Consider the following 20,764-nt stretch of genomic DNA (forward strand, 5'->3'; position numbering starts at 1 on the left):
GCCGGAGCCGCCCCGCCGCCTGTCGGACCCGCCATCGAGGTAGCCACCGTCGCCGGTTTTTTAAAAAAGCCGCGGTTTATTTTTTTAGAACAGTTTTTTTCGGTTTATTCTATTTAGCGAGTGTTCGCTTGTTCGTTCGTTTTAACGAACATGTTCATCATTTAGATCCAGTTAACGAACGCTCGTTCGTTAAATTGTTCGTCGTTTTTCTTTTTCTCGGATTAAATCCGTGATTTTTCTGGTCGCGATTTTTGATCCGATTTTCGTTTTAGTATAACTTCTCGCTCGTTTATCGGGATCAGGCGATTCAAGCGCCTGGAGTTTTGTCTCAAAACCCTCTTTCCGTTTAACCAACTCAAACAAGTTTTTGCCACTGTAAAAATTTCCCTAGATCCAGAATAGTAAACGAAGTCTGTTTATTTTGCCGTTTGTCTTTCGTTGCTTCGTTCGATTTGATTCTTTTTGCCAACCAGAGTTCTTAAGTTGAACTTTCTGGTTAGATCTCTTATTTGAGTTTTACCTGTGCATTAGTTGAGTACTTATTGTATGCTTGTTTGTTTGCGATAGAGTACCCGGAATGCGCCGCTTGTTACTTCGAATCACTAGGTTTCTCGGATCATCAGCAAGGCAAGTAACACTTTGATCATACCTTCTACTACCCAGTTTATTGCATTAGATCAATCCTTACACATCGCATGATTAGGATCTAACTAAATTGTGGGTTTGGGAAGTAGTTGAGGTAGTACCTATTACCTGTTTATTATCAAACCTTTGGGAGTTACTTCTACGTTTGCTTATTATTGCTATGCTATGCTAGTAGACGTGGATTGGGTGAGTGATATCCATGACTGATGTGAGATTTTTAAATCAATGGTTTATCTAAGGTGGCAACTTAAATACACATCTGGGTGGATTGAGGTACTTGGGTATTCCAGGATTGCCTGATTTCTTTTGGACCGCCACCCAGGCTCAAAGGGATCATGAGATTTTTCATGCTAGAAACTTCCGTGTGCAGCCACAAGCTATTATGGGCTCTAGCATAGTTGACTAAGTCGTGCGAACTCTTACAGTGGTAGACTAGCAGATGTAGGGGATGTAGGTGGTACGGTCTACCCATCGTAAGGTGCTAGCGCTTCTGAAAGACTATGTCTCGGTCATCCGTTTCTCAAAGACCGTGTAGTGCGAGAAACCAAACGGAGGCGATCAAGTCTTGTGGGGAAAAGTGCGCAAACCTCTGCAGAGTGTATAAACTAATCATGGTTAGCCGTGTCCCCGGTTATGGACATCTTGAGTATCTAGTACCTGGATTATCATGTGAATCTCAACATGTTACTATAAAATTCAATTTGATGGGTTTGTTTAATGAGGTTATTTAATTGGGATTGAGGATGTTGTCAACCATTCTCAATGTTCAACAACAACCATAATAGCTAAATAAATTTATTCTTTTGCAGTAGGGAAAAATTGGCTTTTCGCAAAACTGTAACCATAGAGCTTTCCACCAGCCAAATATGCATATAGTAGAGCTGTTTCATTCCATTATTCTCTATGTGTTACCTTGCCAACATATTCCTTGTGCTGACCCGTTTTCGGGCTGCAACGTTAATGTTGCAGACTTTTCAGACGACGATTAAGGAGTTTTAGGTCGTGGTTCTATACTCAGTGATGCCGTTGGAGTTGATGGACTCACTTATCTTCCAAGCCTTCCGCTGTTATCGTTATTAGATGGCCTTAAGCCATATTTATTGTAATAAGTTCTCTTTTGAGACACTCGATGTAATAAGTGTGTGATTGCTACTCTGTTATAAATACTTCAAGTACTGTGTGGTGTCAGCATTACTGATCCAGGGATGACACCGGAGCACAGAGATTGGACCGTTTGAGGTCTGGTCGCTACACATGCTCTAGATATAACCCTCCCTCCCTCTCGTAACCATTTACAACTGTTTTCACTAACCTTTATCACAAGCACTCTTCCTCTCGCAAACATACACACGCAGAATCCTCATCGACCCTTTCTATATACATGGACCTGCCTACGTGTCTCATGTACGCACATTATCTTTACGCATGTCTCTCACGCATTGTCTCACACCTCTCTTCCTAATCGACGAGTATGATTCTAGCAGAGCATTCTGTAGGATGCCCCTTAAATTTAGGTTGGATGAATAGTAATATCAGAGATAAAGGGGTTACCTTAGTCCGAGAACCTAGGGTTACAAATCCTAGCCGGCTTTGTCAGTGGACACAGAGTCCTTCACAATTCTGCTATCTTTGTCTTGTACGACTATTCATCCATGGGTCTTCCTAAATGCATCACGGGCCGACCAATGTGGCTCCAGATGGAACAGAACGAAGGGCCTCACCTCTACCCACCGGACCTCACGCGGTGACACACTCTCTGCCCCCATGTCTCATTATCTTCTCACACCCACACATACCAACACAAACACCACACACACAGAAAATTTCTCCTGGTGCCTCTATTCCCTCCCCCCTTGCATATACACACTCAAGGGAATGGAATCTCTTGTCGTGACGTCATATTCGTCTCTCTCTCTAGACCACTCTCATTTCTCGTGCTATCTCTCCCACGCCCCCCCGTCGGCCTCTCTATCCATGCCTATCTCGAATACGTAATACACACACATACCTATAACGCCCTCGATGCGTCTATATCTCCCACGTGTCGAGGCACGACTTAGAGGCATAACCGCATTGAAAGCAATGTCGCAAGTTAGGTAATCTTCACAACATCCCATGTAATATAGATAATAAAAGGGGAGATACATAGTTGGCTTACACTCGCCACGTCAATCAAAGTACATAAATTGCATTACATCAATCAAACACTCATGCCCGACTACGATGCCAAAATAAAAGATAAACCCAACATGCGACACGGACCCGATAGGAGCTGCACATATCTCGTTCTCAGGGCACACTCAGATTGTCTAAACTTCTGGTAGGCCAGCCCAGAGTTGCCCCACCTCATCCACCGGCGTACAGGAACTCCGGCGCCGGCCAACCTCGATCCGCGTGATGCCGGATCTGGATCTAAGACTTGGCCCGGTTGACTATTTATCCCCGAAACCCTAATATTTTGCCCTTGTTCATCGCATCGTAACTGTGCATCCGCAGCTCCGTTTTGGGAATATAGCATATCAAAATGTTCGCCTCAGAGAGTACATCATTTCATCTCATTGCATCATTTTCATTTGTGTTCATCTTGATGCCCGAAATGCTGTTGGAAGAGTGCTATTTGAGATAATTGTCAGATCTGCTGCTCCAATTAGATATTTGTCATTTTTGCCATGATTATTGTGTGCATGATATGCCCCTGAGCTCTTCATGAGTTTTGTTATATGTTTTGCCATCTATCCAGAGGTGCAACCCATGTATTTTTGTGGTGTGTGTGGTGACTAGCACAAGCTTGCAAAGTGGAGCATTCGTTAATGCTGATTTCAGGGACTTAGCATTTCCACCAAGTCCTTGGACTGTTTATCTCAATATGCCATATGTTCTTGTTGTTTCCTAGTGATCCGTGCCTCTTTTGAGGATGATCAGTAAGGATGTTTTGGTAATCTTGTAGTGCTCTATCCATCCGTGTCTTTGTTTGCAATTATGGAGCACCCTAGCTTGAGTCAATCGAGCTCTACTTTTGCTATTTCGTGAATCTGGGCAGATTGTCTACTTGTTAGCGATTTTGCCGAGGATGTTGTAGTTGATCCGTGCATGGTATGTTATTGTTCTTGCCATGTATAGCTTGCATAATATGTATCCTTGATGGGTGCATGCTTAGATTGTCATGACATGCTCTGTAGTGAGTGCATCGAGCTCGTAAACATGCCTACTTGATATCTGATTTTGCATGCTCCAGTTTTCACTAAGTCTGAGAACTGATTATGTTTTTGCCATGTTCACATGCTTGCAAATGTATTTTCTGATCCCTTTTGGCTCAAGGTCACTAAGAGACTTTTGTTAAGCTCTTTGAGTAGCTCCATGCCATGCTTTAACTTGCCATGTTCAGGTCCTGTAGCATATAGTTTTCATGCTCCAAAGTGTGCTACCTGATCTGAAATTCCAAACAAGTGTTAATTTCACTAAGTCTGAAATCTGTTCACCAAATGCATTTTTGCCATGCTTGTTTGAACCTTTTAATGGATGAATTAGCCGTAGCTCAGTGTTACTCTTTTGTTAAGTATCATGAATGGACCCCTTCCATGTATTTTGATGCCATGTTTGGGTGCTGTAGCATGTTCATCTTATTGCATTTAGACGGCTACTTGCTGTTAATCGCAGAATGTGGTCATATTTGAATTGCTTGCCATTTCCAAACCGTGACTCCGATTGCGGCGTTCTTTATATCGTTTTCAAGCGATTTCATCTCACCTTTCCAGTGGCACACTTGGATTCCCAAGTTGAGGCCAGGTTCATTCATTCCTTGTCAAATCTTGCATATGCATCGCATATCGCATCCCGCATAGCATACCATGATTGCATCATGTTGTTTGAGTTGGCACGTGGTTGATTGAGTCCTTGTTGCTTGTTTGTGTTGTTTGGGTAGAGCCGGGAGACGAGTTCGCTAATGAGGAGCCCATTGAGTTTGCTTCCGAGGATCCAGTCAACTCTGACAACTTTGCAGGCAAGATGATCATACCCTCGAAATCACTACTATCTTTGCTTTGCTAGATGCTCGCTCTTTTGCTATGCCTATGCTACGATGCCTACCACTTGCTTATCATGCCTCCCAAATTGCCATGTCAAACCTCTAACCCACCATGTCCTAGCAAACCGTTGATCGGCTATGTTACCGCTTTGCTCAGCCCCTCTTATAGCGTTGCTAGTTGCAGGTGAAGATTGGAGACCGTTCCTTGTTGGAACATTATTTACTTGTTGGGATATCATTATATTATCTTGTTATCTTAATGCATCTATATACTTGGTAAAGGGTGGAAGGCTCGGCCTCTCGTCTAGTGTTTTGTTCCACTCTTGCCGCCCTAGTTTCCGTCATATCGGTGTTATGTTCCCGGATTTTTGCGTTCCTTACGCGGTTGGGTGATAATGGGAACCCCTTGATAGTTCGCCTTGATTAAAGCTTTTCCAGCAATGCCCAACCTTGGTTTTACCATTTGCCACCTAGCTCCTTTTTCCCTTGGGTTTCTGGAGCCCGAGGGTCATCTTATTTTAAACCCCCCCGGGCCAGTGCTCCTCTGAGTGTTGGTCCACCTCGTCAGCCGCCGGTGGCCACCAGGGGCAACTCTGGGCTGGCCTACTGGAAGTTTAGACAATCTGAGTGTGCCCTGAGAACGAGATATGTGCAGCTCCTATCGGGACCGTGTCTCATGTTGGGTTTATCTTTTATTTTGGCGCCGTAGTCGGGCCATGAGTGTTTGATTGATGTAATGCTATTTATGTACTTTGATTGACATGGCGAGTGTAAGCCAACTATGTATATCCCCTTTTATTATCTATATTACATGGGATGTTGTGAAGATTGCCTAACTTGCGACATTGCTTTCAGTGCGGTTATGCCTCTAAGTCGTGCCTCGACACGTGGGAGATATAGCCGCATCGAGGGCGTTACAATACCTCTCTAGGCCTCGCCAAATGCATCAACTACACATTCACACATGTTACATCACATACCCCATTGATCTAAAAAGCCCTCTCTTCAAAAGTGTGGCCAAAAAATTATTTTAGAGTTTCTACATATATACAACATTACAAAGTTATATGGAGGAGTACGAACGCTAATTTGCATTGCATGGTGCCCACAATGATATTTATTCCGCACTGTGAATTTGTATATTTTTATACTACATACAAAGTTAGTCATAATAAAGAGAAACGAAGAGCATCTCTCTCTCCATCGCATACCCCCCTGTACGCCCCTCTCACATGTGCACACAAAACTATCTCCAGGTCCTCTAAAAGTAAGCCCCCAGAAAATTCACGCATGTTTCATCTTTCTCTTGCGATATATGCAATGACGATCATTGTATTTGAAGCGAAAGCACGATACGTACATTGGACTTCAGAATCCACTCATTACGGTCACCATTTACGTTTAGTGGTTATTATGCAGTCACGGGCTCACGGTACAACTCTGTATTTGCTCATGACATGACTAGTTGACCAATTAAACGCTCCACGTGGCACCTCTAGTGTTGCATCACATTATCTCACTACCATCGTGCCCACCTGTCGACTTGTATCTACTCTACATCTACACTCTTATAAAATACATAAAATACACTCTTATAAAAAACAGAGTTGGTGATGATGGTGTGCCTGCCATCCTGCAATATAGGCCGTCCGATTTATATCTGACGGATAGGAAAGAAACTATGGCAATTTTGCAAAAAGGTGCCCACACACCTCTCCACATTTGCAAATAAGGCCTTCCCTCATTCATCCTTTTCTCTCACAAGATAAACAAGTCATACAAATGCATCTTGATGTTACATGCAACGCACGGGCATCTTGCTAGTAAGAATGAAAACAAACGACAAAAAAATATTTGGACGGTGGTTCGAAGTCATGACCGCGGGCACAGCGGACAAGGTGGCCTTGTATTGGTATGCTGAGCCGTCTGTTTTAACACACATGAGCTGGTGTGGTGATTATACACACACACACACGCGCATGCACACGAATTGCATCCACGCAACACTCACACAAATACATGCACCCACGCACGCACGCAAAACTCACACGTACACACGCAGCCACGCACGCACGCAACACTCACACGCACACACGCACGCATGCATGCACACACTAGTACACCACACGACCAACACACACTCTCACGCTCAAGTGCTCAACCTACACGTGCATGCGCACACATCAGGCCCTGACAGACACATACACAACCAGGTGATTCCCGCGCACTGGTTGGAGCCTTGTCGCGCCTGCGTAAATTTGTGTTTATCTGACCTTTTGCCTATGCGAACCGACAGGTGGGACCCACAATGAACGTGGTCAATTTAACTAGTCAACATGGCGCCACGCAGACTATTTGGCCGGTCAACAGAGTGCAATCCGATGCTGAGCTGTGAGCAAGTGATCGTATAATCACCGCAAAACATATATAGTGACCGTAATCAGCTTATTCTGAAGTTCGGTGACCGTATTACGCTTTTCTCTCTGTAGGCCCTCCAAAACTACATCTCTACACATTCTCGCATGTTACATCTAACAACTATGCAATACAACACTACTACTACACTCTAACACAATAAATCATATGTGTTTTTAGTTTTACTAGATATCATATTGTTACTTATAATTATTCAGTTTGCATACATTAAAATTGCCTTTGAAATGTATGGCCAGTATCATCTACCGCGCGGGAAAAATCCCGCCCTTTCCTGTTTAATCAGGTTTGTATCGATGGATCGTGCGAAATAGCAAAACTATAGTACTATACAGTACAAGTGACAGTTCACTGGGCCGTCGTGTCGTCTACTCCTTTGTCGTAAGAGTGGAGCGCTCGCTTTCCTAAATCTTCTTGTCCCTTTCGCCGACATGTGGGACATCAAGCTACCGGGTCCACGTGCCATACAGGAATACAGTGCAGAGCAGCCGGGATGAAGCACCCCAGTCATGGCGCCGACGTAGTAATGAGCAATGAGGCGTCAAATCATAAAGCTGCACCTTTTCCTGCCGTTGTTCTGCCTCATGTGGGACGCGGATTGGCTTGGTAAAGCACTGACACATGGGACTGCATGTTAGCAAACCGCCAGGACAACGTCCTCCAAAAATAAGAAGCCTAATCCTAGACTTACAAAGGGCTACGTAGCTGCTACGTATACTTTCCATCTAATCTATATATGCCCCCCTGATTTTCAGGTGGGGTGGGCCTAATCCTCTCCTTTAATACAATCAAATAGTCCCACATCACATCAGTTCGTAACTTTACGTAAACCATTACGTGGATGTAGCATTTCTCAAATAAGAAACCTCCCCCACCATCCGCGCGGCAAAATCACCTCCTTTTTACTCATCTCAATTCTATAATTTTTTAGATCAATATAATTGAGATTTGTATAGATAGCACACAGGAGAAAAACCAAGTGGTACGGTTAAGGGCATCCACAATGTGTAGCCAAATGTGAAAATAGCTTTTGGCATCGTGGGAACCATTGTGGACGGTGTTGCCAGAGCCAAAAAGATGGAACCGAAGCTCCCTGATTGATGGATTGAAGGAATAAAAAATGCAACATCTCTCCTCTTTCTCCCATGCTTGGACGCATGTAGTACAGTATAGAGCACATAGTCTACTCCCCTGTCCCTTCTATCACAAATCACAAAGCAGTGAGGCGTCAAATCACAAAAGAACGGACGAAGAAACCATCATTTCACTCTTCGCTGACTCCGCTTCTCCATCGTCTTCTTCGAGAAGCCATCTCACCGCATTAGTTACTCCTAGTAGTACTAGTAAAGGACTTCCTGGATGCAAATAAGGCGGTTGTCTCGGCTTGCAGGCGACACTTGCAAACGACTTACCGTGGTCTCCCTCAATGGTGTTCTCCATCGAATGCACTTCGCCAAACCACCAAAAAAATATCATCGACGTCACCGCAATGGGGAAGGAAGTCAAATATAGTTACTACCTCCATTTTTTTGTACACAAGGCCAATATATCAAAATTACAATTTGCAAAGGGCCACTAACACTAATCGAGGCAAAATTGATGGGGTTAGCAACCAAGGACATTAATATCCCCTGCATGCATGCGGAAGTGAGAAGGTTGGTTTGCATGGCACTGCATTAATCAAGCGACGAGGAGTGAGATGGTTAGCTCTTTGGTCTTTGGAGAAAAAATACGCATTAATTGACACGTGAAACGAGGATTTGTATCGATTAAATCCCGCGAAGGAAAACCCAGCCTGTCTTTTTAACACTAGTACTCCTAGTACGTACGTACTTATCCTGTTTGGGTCTAGGCCTTGCATTGCCAAACTTCGCCACACATTTTTGCCTAAAGTTTTCAAAATGAGAAGGAGGTACACTTGCGCACGGCTATCGCGGTCGCACCGCACCCTCACACGGTCGCTCCTGCACGCCGCGGTCGCACCGCACCCTCACACAGTCGCTCCTGCACGCTGCAAAACCCAACCAAGGGAACACACCCTCACTGACACGTGCTGTCGCATGTGAACACACCAAACTCAGCCATCCTATCGCTGACACATAATTTTCGTTCATAGAGTATGTTTATCCAACCGCATGTTGGGGAGTATCCGTACGGCCCGTGCGGTGGTCTGTTGGGGAAGAAGAAGAGGTGAGGAAGAAGGAAAGAAGGGTTAGGAGACGTAGGATATTCATCCAACCGCCTGAAATGGTAGACTGACCCAAGTCAGGCGACTTGCATAACAAATATATGTTTTTACACAGCAAAAGATCCATAAAAACAACAACATAAAGAAAAACTATCACTGCTCGTGGAAAGAGACGACCTCGTCGTCTTTGGCTGCCGGCGCGAACCAGCCGTCGCTGCCGACGTGTGTCTCCGCACCGTGGTTGTCCTCGGCCTCCAGCTACTCGTTCAAGTGGAGCGTGCGGGCGCACTGCATGGACGAGAGCACAACCCGGTTCAAGTCGAGGACGTCCGGTTCTGCCTGTAGGAGGGCCTCGATGGCAGCGGCATCCGCGCGCTCCATGTCGAGTCGAGCCTCCGCCACCCGGTTCAAGTCCAGGACGTCCGGTTCCGCCTGCAGGAGGGCGTCGATGAGAGCGGCATCCGCGCGCTGTGCATCGAGTCGAGCCTCTGCCACCCGGTTCAAGTCCAGGACGTCCGGTTCCGCCTGCAGGAGGGCCTCGATGGCAGCGGCATCCGTGCGCTCCGCTTCAAGTTGAGCCTCCGCCGCCCGGTTCACATCCACAACATCCGGTTCCGCCTGCAGGAGAGCCTCGATGGCAGAGGCATGCGCGCGCTCCACGTCGAGTTGAGCCTCTGCCTCCCGGTCCTCCTTTAGTATCACCATGTTGAATCGCTGGTCTACCTGCACCATGGGGGACTCGGACACCAGCACGAAGTCGACGTCCATCGTCTCATACCCATCAGGGGCCTTCTGCACCGCGACCTCCGCCATGAACATTGGATCGGCTTCCTCCTCCTCGTAGCTTGGCTCCAGAGAACTCGGGGATTGGCCCGCCGCAAAGCGAGCTTGGGAACGGAGGTCTGTGGCGCCGACCACCGCCGCGATTTCTGCGCGGCGCTCCGGCGTCAGCATCTTGTTGTAAGTGATCTTGCGGCGCACCATGGCTTTCCGGTGTACTAGGGGATGCTTGATGCGGGCTAGGGGATCGAAAGGTGGGGGAATGGGCTGGAGATTTGGTGTGGTTTTAGGGCAGTGGCTGGCATAGGCCGAGCAGCGAAGGTTCTGGTGTGAATAGTGGTCCAGTGACGACCGGTCAATCGGTTTTGAATGTACATCGCTCTTGTCGCGTTCGCGTTGCAGCCCGGCACGCTGGACCCTCCAAGTCGCTCACCGAATGGAACGCGCTTCGTCTTGCGTTTTCGCTCGCTTGTGGGACCATAGATGAGAGCAAACCGACGTCCCTCCCCCTCCCCCGCCCGCGTCATTTATTATACCACCACTCCCTCTGTTTTATGCGGAGTAAATACAAACAGAGGGAGTATACTACGGATGAGGATCCCCTAATGTGGCCGAACCCATTGAGTAACTGACATGCGGGGCCTAGCAAGCATGGGGTCCGCCAGTAAGTGACCGGAAGGGAGGGTAAGGCAGGGATACCTACGTTAGAGGATCCACTTCCACTATACTACTTTGACCAAATGTTAAGAGTAATAATATATGACATGCAACTTGCACAAATGTTAGAGTAATAATATTTGACATGCAACTTACACAAAGCATATAGGGTCTAATGCGTTTTTCGAGGCTAACTTTGACCAAATGTTAGAGTAATAATATATGACATGCAACTTACACAAAGCATACGGTCAAATTCGTATGTGAAAGGAGTTTCCAATGATATAATTTTCACATTATACATCTCATGTACTATTAATCTTGTCAATAGTCAAATTGGAAACCATCTCGAGTACAAATCTAGGAGTACGTACAAATCTAACAATATTGATTGGGCGTTGTTGAATGTTGATACCTTTTTGATCAAAGTAGATATACTTTGACTAGACATAAAACTTATATGTAAACTAGAAAGGATAGGAGGGAGTATATTGTATGTTCAAAAACGAAACGAACATTGAATACACTTTTTATATATGATTTGCGGATGCTATGATCACCGGTTCAAAATTTTGAATCCGCCTTAGGTATCACGTGCCTACACTCGTTCCCTTTTGATTTCATCTCGGGGTCCAGAGATATATTGAAAGAGGACTAGGGTGGGTACATGCAAATGATACTCGGCGGAATGTTCAAATGAGGCATGCGGGAGGATGGACTCGACTGGAGGGCGACATGATCGATGGAGAAGAGGGTTGGAGAGGAATGAAAATAAGTAAACGCCACATGATTATACTTGAACGGCTCAAATAAACAATAAGTTGTCTCACTTGGCCTACATAGTGAAAGACCTAATGCGCAACGCGGAGCACTGACGCTCGAATATGGCCGGGAAAACAGGGAAATAGACATGTAGGGCACACCCGTCGGGACGACGTAGCGCAGACTAGTCCAATGGAGGAGCTGGCCCACGACCTCCTCACCACCGACAACCGTTCATGTGGGTCGTTGGGGCCAACAACGGGGCGCAGCTCCAGCATCGCCTCTAGACACGGCGACCGCGGTGAGCGACACGCTCATATCGTCGCTAGACACAGGCGATTTCAGTTTGCCGAGGGTGGCGTTAGTGCTGTGGCATGACCAATGGTATGTTTGGTTTGTGCCCAAGGTTGCCCCATCAAAGCATTGGGTAGCCAAAATTTTGGTTGAGGTATTGGTTGCCCATGATTTGTCCGACATTGGCAAGAAAAATGAACTTGAGTTGGCTAGAGTTCATTGGCATGCCAAAGAAATGGCAACCATCCAAACAAAGACCAATCTTTGGGTCATGACCAAAATTTTGGTTGAGGTATTGGTTGCCCATGATTTGGCCGACATTGGCAAGAAAAATGAACTAGAGTTGGCTAGAGTTCATTGGCATGCCAAAAAAATGGCAACCATCCAAACAAAGACCAATCTTTTGGTCATGACCAAATTTTTGGCAAGGTGCACTTTGGCCACAATCCAAACACACCCCAACACCCGGATCGTTGAGGATGCATGGGGCACCGCGACGCGTCCGCGGAGTGGTGTAGCACGGCCAACTTCATCCTCTGGACCTAAGACCATGCCGGGTCGTCTTGTTTTTTCAATGACATGCGGGGATTGCATGTGAGCAAAGGGCATCTCCAACATTGCCATGACCGCAACTGACTACCCTGGCACACCAAAACCCTCGTCCCTCGCACCATCGCGTGGTGTGTTCCCAGCCGGTGCCAGCTGCCCGCATTCATGTCGTCCGTTCGTATGTCGTGATTAAGAGGCTCAGTGCCCGCGGAACCAACTCCGGCGACTTAATGACGCACCCGGACGCTTGGCCTCACCGGAATGCGCTACTTAAAGCGGCAACGCGCAGCTAACCTCCACACCATAGCGCATCGTCCTCCTACCTAGAACCACATCCGCCATGATCGAAAGCGCGAACGCTCTGCGGGAGAGCTTGTCTTCGGGGATGGATCTCGAGGTCGCCGCCCTCGCTCAAGTCACCGCACAAGCGGTGGCCACGCTGGCGGCCGACGATGGGAGCACCGTGAGCCACGCGTCCTACCTGCCGCCGTCCAACGTCCGGCACCGCCGAGGTCGGGGACTCCTCCGAGGATGAGTAGGGCATGGGAGGCGGCAGGGCATGGTGTGCCAACTGGCCGGTCCGTCTCCCGTGTTCTACTTTTGCTCGCCAGAGACCGCACCTTCACTTCACGGGTCTTGAACCCCGCCCCTGTACATGGAGATCACAGATGGAGGACGTCGGTCGCCGCCGTAGAATAGGTTTAGGGTCGGGTTTCTTTTATTTTTTTGTCCTATAAAAGTTCGAAATGTAATGAAAATCTGCCGTGTTTGCATTAATCTCGGCCGGTGTATATGAACTTTCACAATAATATACATATTGTAGGAGTACTAGCAAGATGCCCGTGCGTTGGATGGAAGATCAAGATCTTGTGGGAGAAAAGGATGAACGAGGGAAAGCCTTATCTGCAAATGTGGAGAGGAGTGCGGGTAAATTGTCATAGTTTCCTTCCTATCCGTTAGATATAGATCGGACGGCCTATATTGCAGGATCGGACACATCTTTCTACATCTATGGGAACCTTCGAAAGGGTTAACGTAAATTGCCTCTCTCCCTCCTTCCCTGATTTTCATGGTGGTGGGCCCCTCCCTTCCCCAATCTACAATCAACAGCTCACACATTTCACATTACGTTAATTACGTAACTGGGATTACGTAGGTGTAGCATTACTCATCCTAAAAAACCCAACTAAGCCAACCTCCCAGCATATCGCGCGGGAAAAGACCCGGCCGCGCCGTTTTGTCGGGATTACCGGATTACTAGTAGTAGTATCGATGGATCGTGCAAAGCAACATATTTTTTTTTGAGGGGGCGAAGCACCTAGTTCAAAAGGAAAAATGCGGTACACTCACAGCACTCCTATCGCGGTCGCATTGCACCCCACACACGTTCGGTCCTGCACACGGCTCACACAAACGGAACGCGCTTCCACTTGCCTCTTCACTGACACGTGGGACTACACTTGGAAAAACTGACCATGCGCCAAACTCCCCCCGCCCACCGCGCGAAAATCCTCTCCCCCACACCCAAAAATTCCCCCCAAATACGATTCAACTGCCCTTCGGCCAACTAGCCAATAATATTCCCCAAACCCCCCTCCCCCCTGTCCCACTCCACTCCATTCGCTCCGCAAAAGCCGCCCTCCCCGCCGCGCCAATACGTAGGCGCCGCGGTTCGGCGATCATCTCGCTCCCACAGTACACTCTCGTAGACTGTCGTCCTCTAGCCGTGCCGCCACCTCTGGCTACGTTCTTGTGGAGGCGCACAACGGTCAGCGTCGCCACCGCTGGCGATGTTCGTGTGGAGACGCACGGCTGTCAGCTTCTCCCATGGTACGCGCATTCTAGACTGAGGCCCCGTTCATGTCGGTGTAGCGCTAAATGTTAGCTGATAGACGCTGTTAATCTCACTGTTTGCCGAAGTAGTTTACTATCAATATGCTCTGCTTAAGAAGCTTCCTTTCCCTGTTCTGCACTCAATCTTCTTAGCTGAGATGGCATGCCAAGGCCGATTAGTTGCTAAAATATCCTACCATATATTTATTGTGACGTAGATTGCCATGGTCTAGTAGCCAATCTGTTAGCTAAAATAGCTCTACACCATTTTATACTCGATCTTTATTGCTGCAATGGCCTTCGATAGTTCGATGGCTGTGTGCTCGACCTCATTGACTGCTGAAACAGCCTGCCATAACTTGGCACTCAAATCTGTTTGCTGAATTAGCTTTACATATATTTCGTTACTTAGATCTGCTCGTCCAAATATGTTGCCATAGCTTTAGACATTGACCTAGGTATTTTTTTCTGGACTTCATAAAAAAGCATATATGTTTTTCCTGTAATATCTAGTAGAAGAACTAATTTGTATGTCTAACAGATGGACAGGACTTGGATAACTTCTGCTCGAAGATTCTCCGCTGCATATGTCGAGGGGGTTGAAAACTTCATGAACTTTATCAGAGCTGAGTACGGTGGTCCGAAATCAGATGTGCTCTGCCCATGTAGCAGTTGTATGAATTCAGTTACAAGACCCCAATCAACTGTGCAAAATCATCTACACTTGTATGGGATGTAGGTCACATATACTAGGTGGGTTCATCATGGTGAAGCTATGAACGTCAATGTTATTGACTACGTGGAAGCAGCAGATCACCATCTTGATCTGCCTGATGCTCAGGTGGAAGAGAAGGAGGAGGTGGTGGTGGAGGAGCCAGTGAGTTTGACCAACATTGTAACAATGCTACGAAATGCTCATGCATTCCGTGAACTTTCACCTGCAGAAGAAAAACGGTGGGCCCGCATGTTGGAATAATGCAACGTTGCTGTCACCCCAAGAAATAAGCTGGCAGTATTCTCAGCTATGGTAACCTTTCTTTAGGTGAAGACATCTGAGCGGATGACCAACAAATCATTCGATGCGATGTTGGCTGCTTTCTGCGAATCTTTCCCGGATGCGTCTGAGCTGCCACACACCTACAGTAAAATGAAGAATTTCCTTCGTGTAGTTGGAATTGGATATGATATGATCCATATTTGTAAGAATAATTGTGTTCCGTTCCAGAAGGATTATGTCAACTTAAGTGACTGCCCGAAATGCAAATCAGCAAGATGGAAAGATGGCAATGCTGTGAATAGGATTCCTCATAATGTTCTGAGACATTTTCCAATTACACCAAGATTGCAGAGGTTGTTTCATGATGCTGAAACAAGAGAGGATGTACTGTGGCATTCTAGGAAGCAGGAGTACAGAGATCAGAATGTAATGAGCCATCCATCTCATGGTAGTGAGTGGAAAAGCTTCAATGATAAACGCAAAGAGTTTGCTGCTGACCCGAGAAACATTAGACTTGGCTTAGCTTCAGATGGATTTAACCCATTTGGCCACCAGAGCGCCACATATAGCATGTGGCCAGTGCTTGTTATCCCTTACAACATGCCTCCAAATGTCTGCACCAAAGAATCAAACTACATGATGGCCTTGCTCATCCCAGGTCCAAAAAGTCCTGGAAAGGATTTTGATTTATTCATGGAGCCTCTTGTGGAGGAACTTCAACAGCTATGGAAGGGTGTTCACACTCGAGACCTATATAGCAGCCCACCAGCTGATTTCTTTCTGCGTGCTGTTATAATTTGTTGCATCCATGATTATCCGGCTTTGGGCACTATGTCAGGGCGAACGACACATGGTTACAATGCATGTGTTTGCTGTGACAGGAATCCGCTGTCATACGCAATACTTAGCAAGATCTGTTACATTGGACACCACCGTTTCCTTGCCAAGGACAAGCCGCATCCTAGAAAATACCGAAGACATGTGTTCAATGCAAAGCATGAAAACCGTGATGCACCAAAGAGGCTCACCGCCGATGAGTTGCAAGTGGAATTAGAGAAGGTCAGGCATATTACACCAGGAAACCATCCTGGTAATGGTAGTGGGAAAAGGAAGTGTGGCAGGGTAGAAGAGAGATTATTATTTATCCACAGGTCCACTTTGTGGGACTTGGAGTATTGGAAAGATTTGGATCTGAGGCATAATCTTGATGTGATGCACATCAAAAAAATATATGTGACAACATTATCGACACACTTCTTAATATTGAAGGCAAGATGAAAGATACCTTAAAATCTAGGATTGATTTGGCACACCTGGGTATTAGAAAGGATTTGCAGGTGCAAGATGAAGGTAAACCATGGGATATGGCACCAGCTGTGTACGTCTTGGACAAGGTAAAAAGAAAAGAATTCTGCGAGGTCCTGTCACGTGTGAGATTCCCACATGGATTTGCTTCCAGCCCTGAAAGGAGAGTCAGTGCAGATGGAAACAAGGTACAAGGGTTGAAAACTCATGACTACCACATCCTACTTCAAAGGGTTTTACCTGTTATCCTTAGAGGATTGGGCCGCCCTGACTTATACAGAGCAGTTGCAGAGTTGGGACAATTCTTCAGGGAACTCTGCAGTAGGAATATCAGGATAGATGCTTTGGAGCGTCTTAGAGACAAGATACCAACTATCCTATGCGACCTTGAGAAGATATATCCTCCAGCCTTCTTTGATGTGATGGTGCATTTGGCTGTTCATCTACCTAATGAGGCACTACTTATAGGTCCAGTACAGTATGGCTGGATGTACCCTATTGAAAGGCGGCTAGGCACTTTCAAGGGCTATGTTAGGAACAGAGCTAGACCCGAGGGTTCCATTGCAGAGGCCTACATTGCTATAGAAGCGTTGACATTCTGCTCAAAATACATTGAAACAGCTGATCAACTTAGCAAGGAGGTGGGTGAAGACAATCCCGGGCTCAGTGTTTTCAATTATTCTGTTTGAGTTAGAGGGAAGAGTCGACAAGAGGACAAACCTAAAGATTTGGACAAACTGGTTTGGTATGTGTTGAATAACTGTCCTGAGATACTACCTTATATCAAGTAAGTGCAGTACTGCAGCCTATACATCGTAATCTACTAAACTTGTAGGACATTCTTATATATTTAGATGTTTGACGCGATCACTATGTTGTGCAACATCTACAAAGAGGAGTTACTGCCGCAAAATCCAAGAAACATTGACAAACTGGTTATGGCAGGATTTGTGAAATGGTTCAAGAACCATGTAAGCTTTTGAAGTGCACTGTCAGTTTTTTTATTATATTGAGTACATAAGATGATCAGCTTGTCTATTTTATAACCATAGGTTAAGAAGATGCGGGAGGATGGGCAGGCAGTTGATGATGCCCTTTACTCACTAGCAATGGGTCCTGATACTCGGGTAAGACATTATGAATCTTGCGTTGTTGGAGATGTGCGCTACAACACCCTTGCACGAGACGAAGGCAGGAAGACACAAAACAATGCCATCATGAGCATGGATACGTATGACAAAGAGACAACTGAAATGTATGCTAATATAACAGACATTATTCAGTTGCAGTATATCTCCAGTTTCCAGGATCATCGGTGTGTGGTTCTGTTGTGCTGTCATTGGTATAACCTATTTTCCAGGATCGCAAAACCCAGAGCTGATGATTATTTCAAATCCATCAATGTCAAGGCGGCGTACCAGACCAACGAGCCTTTTATTTTGGCAAATCAAGCAACACCGATATTTTTCTTGGAAGACACATTTGCATGTAGCCATGACCGGAGAGTATTGCAAAGGTTTAAGCAGAGGAATTCGTTTAATGAAGGTGCACAACAAGATGATGCTTACACTGCTCCTGATGTACAAGATAACACATATGTTCCTAATATCTTTGAGAACCATCACATCAATGACGCCGGCAAAAAGATTGCCTGTCGTGCTGTGGACATACAAGAGTTGATCAAGAAGAAGCCAATGTTCGAGGACGTTGAGGACGAAGAAGAAGATGACACCATGGGGAATTACGATTCAGACTGATACACATGGCGAAGATGTTGACGCTGCTGCTGCAGATAATGATTACATGGCTTTTGTCATATTTGCCTGTCAGAAGACGTTTTTTTATCTACTATGTGAAATTGTGTTTGCTATGACAACTGAAACCTGATGAACATGTTGTTTAGTATTTTGCTGTGAGAACATCACTTGTTATGTATGTCGTGGGAACGATTCCGACAATAATAAGGTATAGGGTAACAGAGCATGATCTATCGAGATGCATATGGGTAACATGGTGGTTTTAGCGAGTTCGGGCCTCTCACGGTGGAGATAACAGCCCTACGTCTCGTGCTCCGGAGAGGCTTTGTATTATCTGAGTATATATCCGGAGATTACAATGTGTGAGAGAAGGGAACGGATCCCATGCCCGAGCTAAGTCCTGAGACTAATGGTGAAAAGAGAGAGAGGTGGAAGAAAAAGCCCCCAAGTCTAGTGGTGGGGGGTGGCTTATATAGAGTGCGCCACCCCCTCACCTCTTATGTTACAAAGTGGGGCATGAATGCCATAATGCCAGCTCACTACCAGGCCTTCACTATGAGAATGATGCTTTGACTGCTTTGCTGCCTGCTGGTCTTCGTATGCCCGAGTGAGTCGTACGGTCGAGTGGAGAACTGTCATCCGAGTGGATGGTATGTTGCCTGTCCGAGTGGATAGTATGCTGCTTGTGTGAGTGGTTGTTGCCGTCCGAGTGACTTTCAAGTTGCGGTACATCTGACGGCGATCTAGCCCAGGGGCCCAGTACAAAGTGTATGGTGTCTATGGGTAGGGTCTTTAGGTCAGGCCTGTTACCCTACCCCCAATACATGTCCTCGTCATTAGCCCCCGAATCGGTCGAGGTTGAGCGGGTCGAGCCGAGGTAAATTCCCAGATGAGTCGAGTGCTACGGAGGCACTTATGAACTCCTTTGGTCACCCGTCGGTCTTATCTCCGCGTGTTGCCTTGACGGATTCCGGACTGCATGGTGTGCGAGTGAAATGAGCTCAAACGGGTCCGCGGAGGAGCGTTAAACTCACCTTATAGAAATTTTTTGGAGTGATTTGGAGCTGGTCCTGCATCGAGTAACTGATTACTCGGAATTTCTTCACGCCTAGAACGTGTCTTTTTTTTGTTTGGTTGTCACTCAGACCGGGCGGACCGTTCCGAGTGGATACCATTCCAGTGGGGGCACGCTGAGTTTGGAGCTAGTCCTGCGTCGAGTAACTGATTACTCGGAATTTCTTCACGCTTAGAACGTGTCTTTTTTGTTGTTGTTCATCACTCGGACGGGTCAGGCCGTACCGAGTGGAGACTACTCCAGTGGGGGCACGCTGAGTGCACCCACTGGGTGTAGTCCCCGAGACCACCGTCGACTGCGGGCAGTCGGCGGGGGTCCGAGAGAACTAAAACTCTTCTTAGATGGTACTGATCGAACTTTTTCTTCTCTGACTTGGAGGTCGAGTAAATCTGGAGCTGGTTTTGCATGGAGCAAAATGTTTCTTTCCGAGTTCTCTTCCAGTGGGGCACGCTGAGTGCACCCGCTGGGTGTAGTCCCCGAGCCTCTGTCTGACTAGATGAGTCGGGCAGAGGGTTTAAGTCTCCTGGTAAACCTCCACGCAGTCGACACGGTAAATATCTTTTAGTCTGAAATCGAGTCAATCAGATGCATCTTCAGGTGCTTGACATGGTAAATAAGCTCAGCCTGGAGCTGAGTCAGTCGCAATGATCTTCGTGCACTCGGCACGGTAAATAAATTCAGCCTGGAACTCGATCAAGCAGGTGAATCTTCGTGCTCTCGGCACGGTGAATGAATTCGGCTTTGAAACTGCCGACTGTAGAAAAAGGCCGGACACTCTAGGGAGTAATCGTTCCTGTAGTACTTCTTATATTGACCGTCAGATTTTGTGTGAAAGGAGTATTTGTTCGAGTGGACGTGCTTCCCAACTGATCGGGGTATGTTGACTACAAGGAAAAACTTGGTGGCACTCGTATGTCTCCCGGAGGAGATAGACTAGTGGTCTGATATGGACGTGCCATGAAACCCGAGTGGCGAGGCTAGTGTGTGGGCTGACTCTCCCGAGAGATGCCACTCGTTATCCCGGGGGAACAACAACACATGCCATCTCTGAGTCCAAGTTTGTGAAACTGACGCCTTGGAGCCTAGGATAAGGGCCAAGTGTATCCGTAGAGGAGCATCATTTTCGCCCTTTTGCAGTCTTGAAGATGACTTCAAGAAATAATTTGGGCGATCGTCTGAGTGGACAGTACTACCCTTATAGATTTTCGGCAGACCGAGCATGTATGGTCAAAAGAAATATTCCTGATGTGATTAATAGGTTGACCAAATGGGCGTAACCCATGAGGGCGACATGGCCCAGGGCTGTGCGAAGCCCCACAGTGATGCTCGAAAGAGGTAAGATTGCTACAGAGTGTGATATGAGGTTTGAACATATGAGTAACTTAGTCGTTCCCGTGCTGGGGGTGTAGAGGTAAAGACATGCCCAACTGATGGTGACGTGCGAGGTGGCTAAGGGGCGATGATG

Source organism: Triticum aestivum, chromosome 3A (assembly GCF_018294505.1).
Source record: "Triticum aestivum cultivar Chinese Spring chromosome 3A, IWGSC CS RefSeq v2.1, whole genome shotgun sequence".
Taxonomy (NCBI): Eukaryota; Viridiplantae; Streptophyta; class Magnoliopsida; order Poales; family Poaceae; genus Triticum; species Triticum aestivum.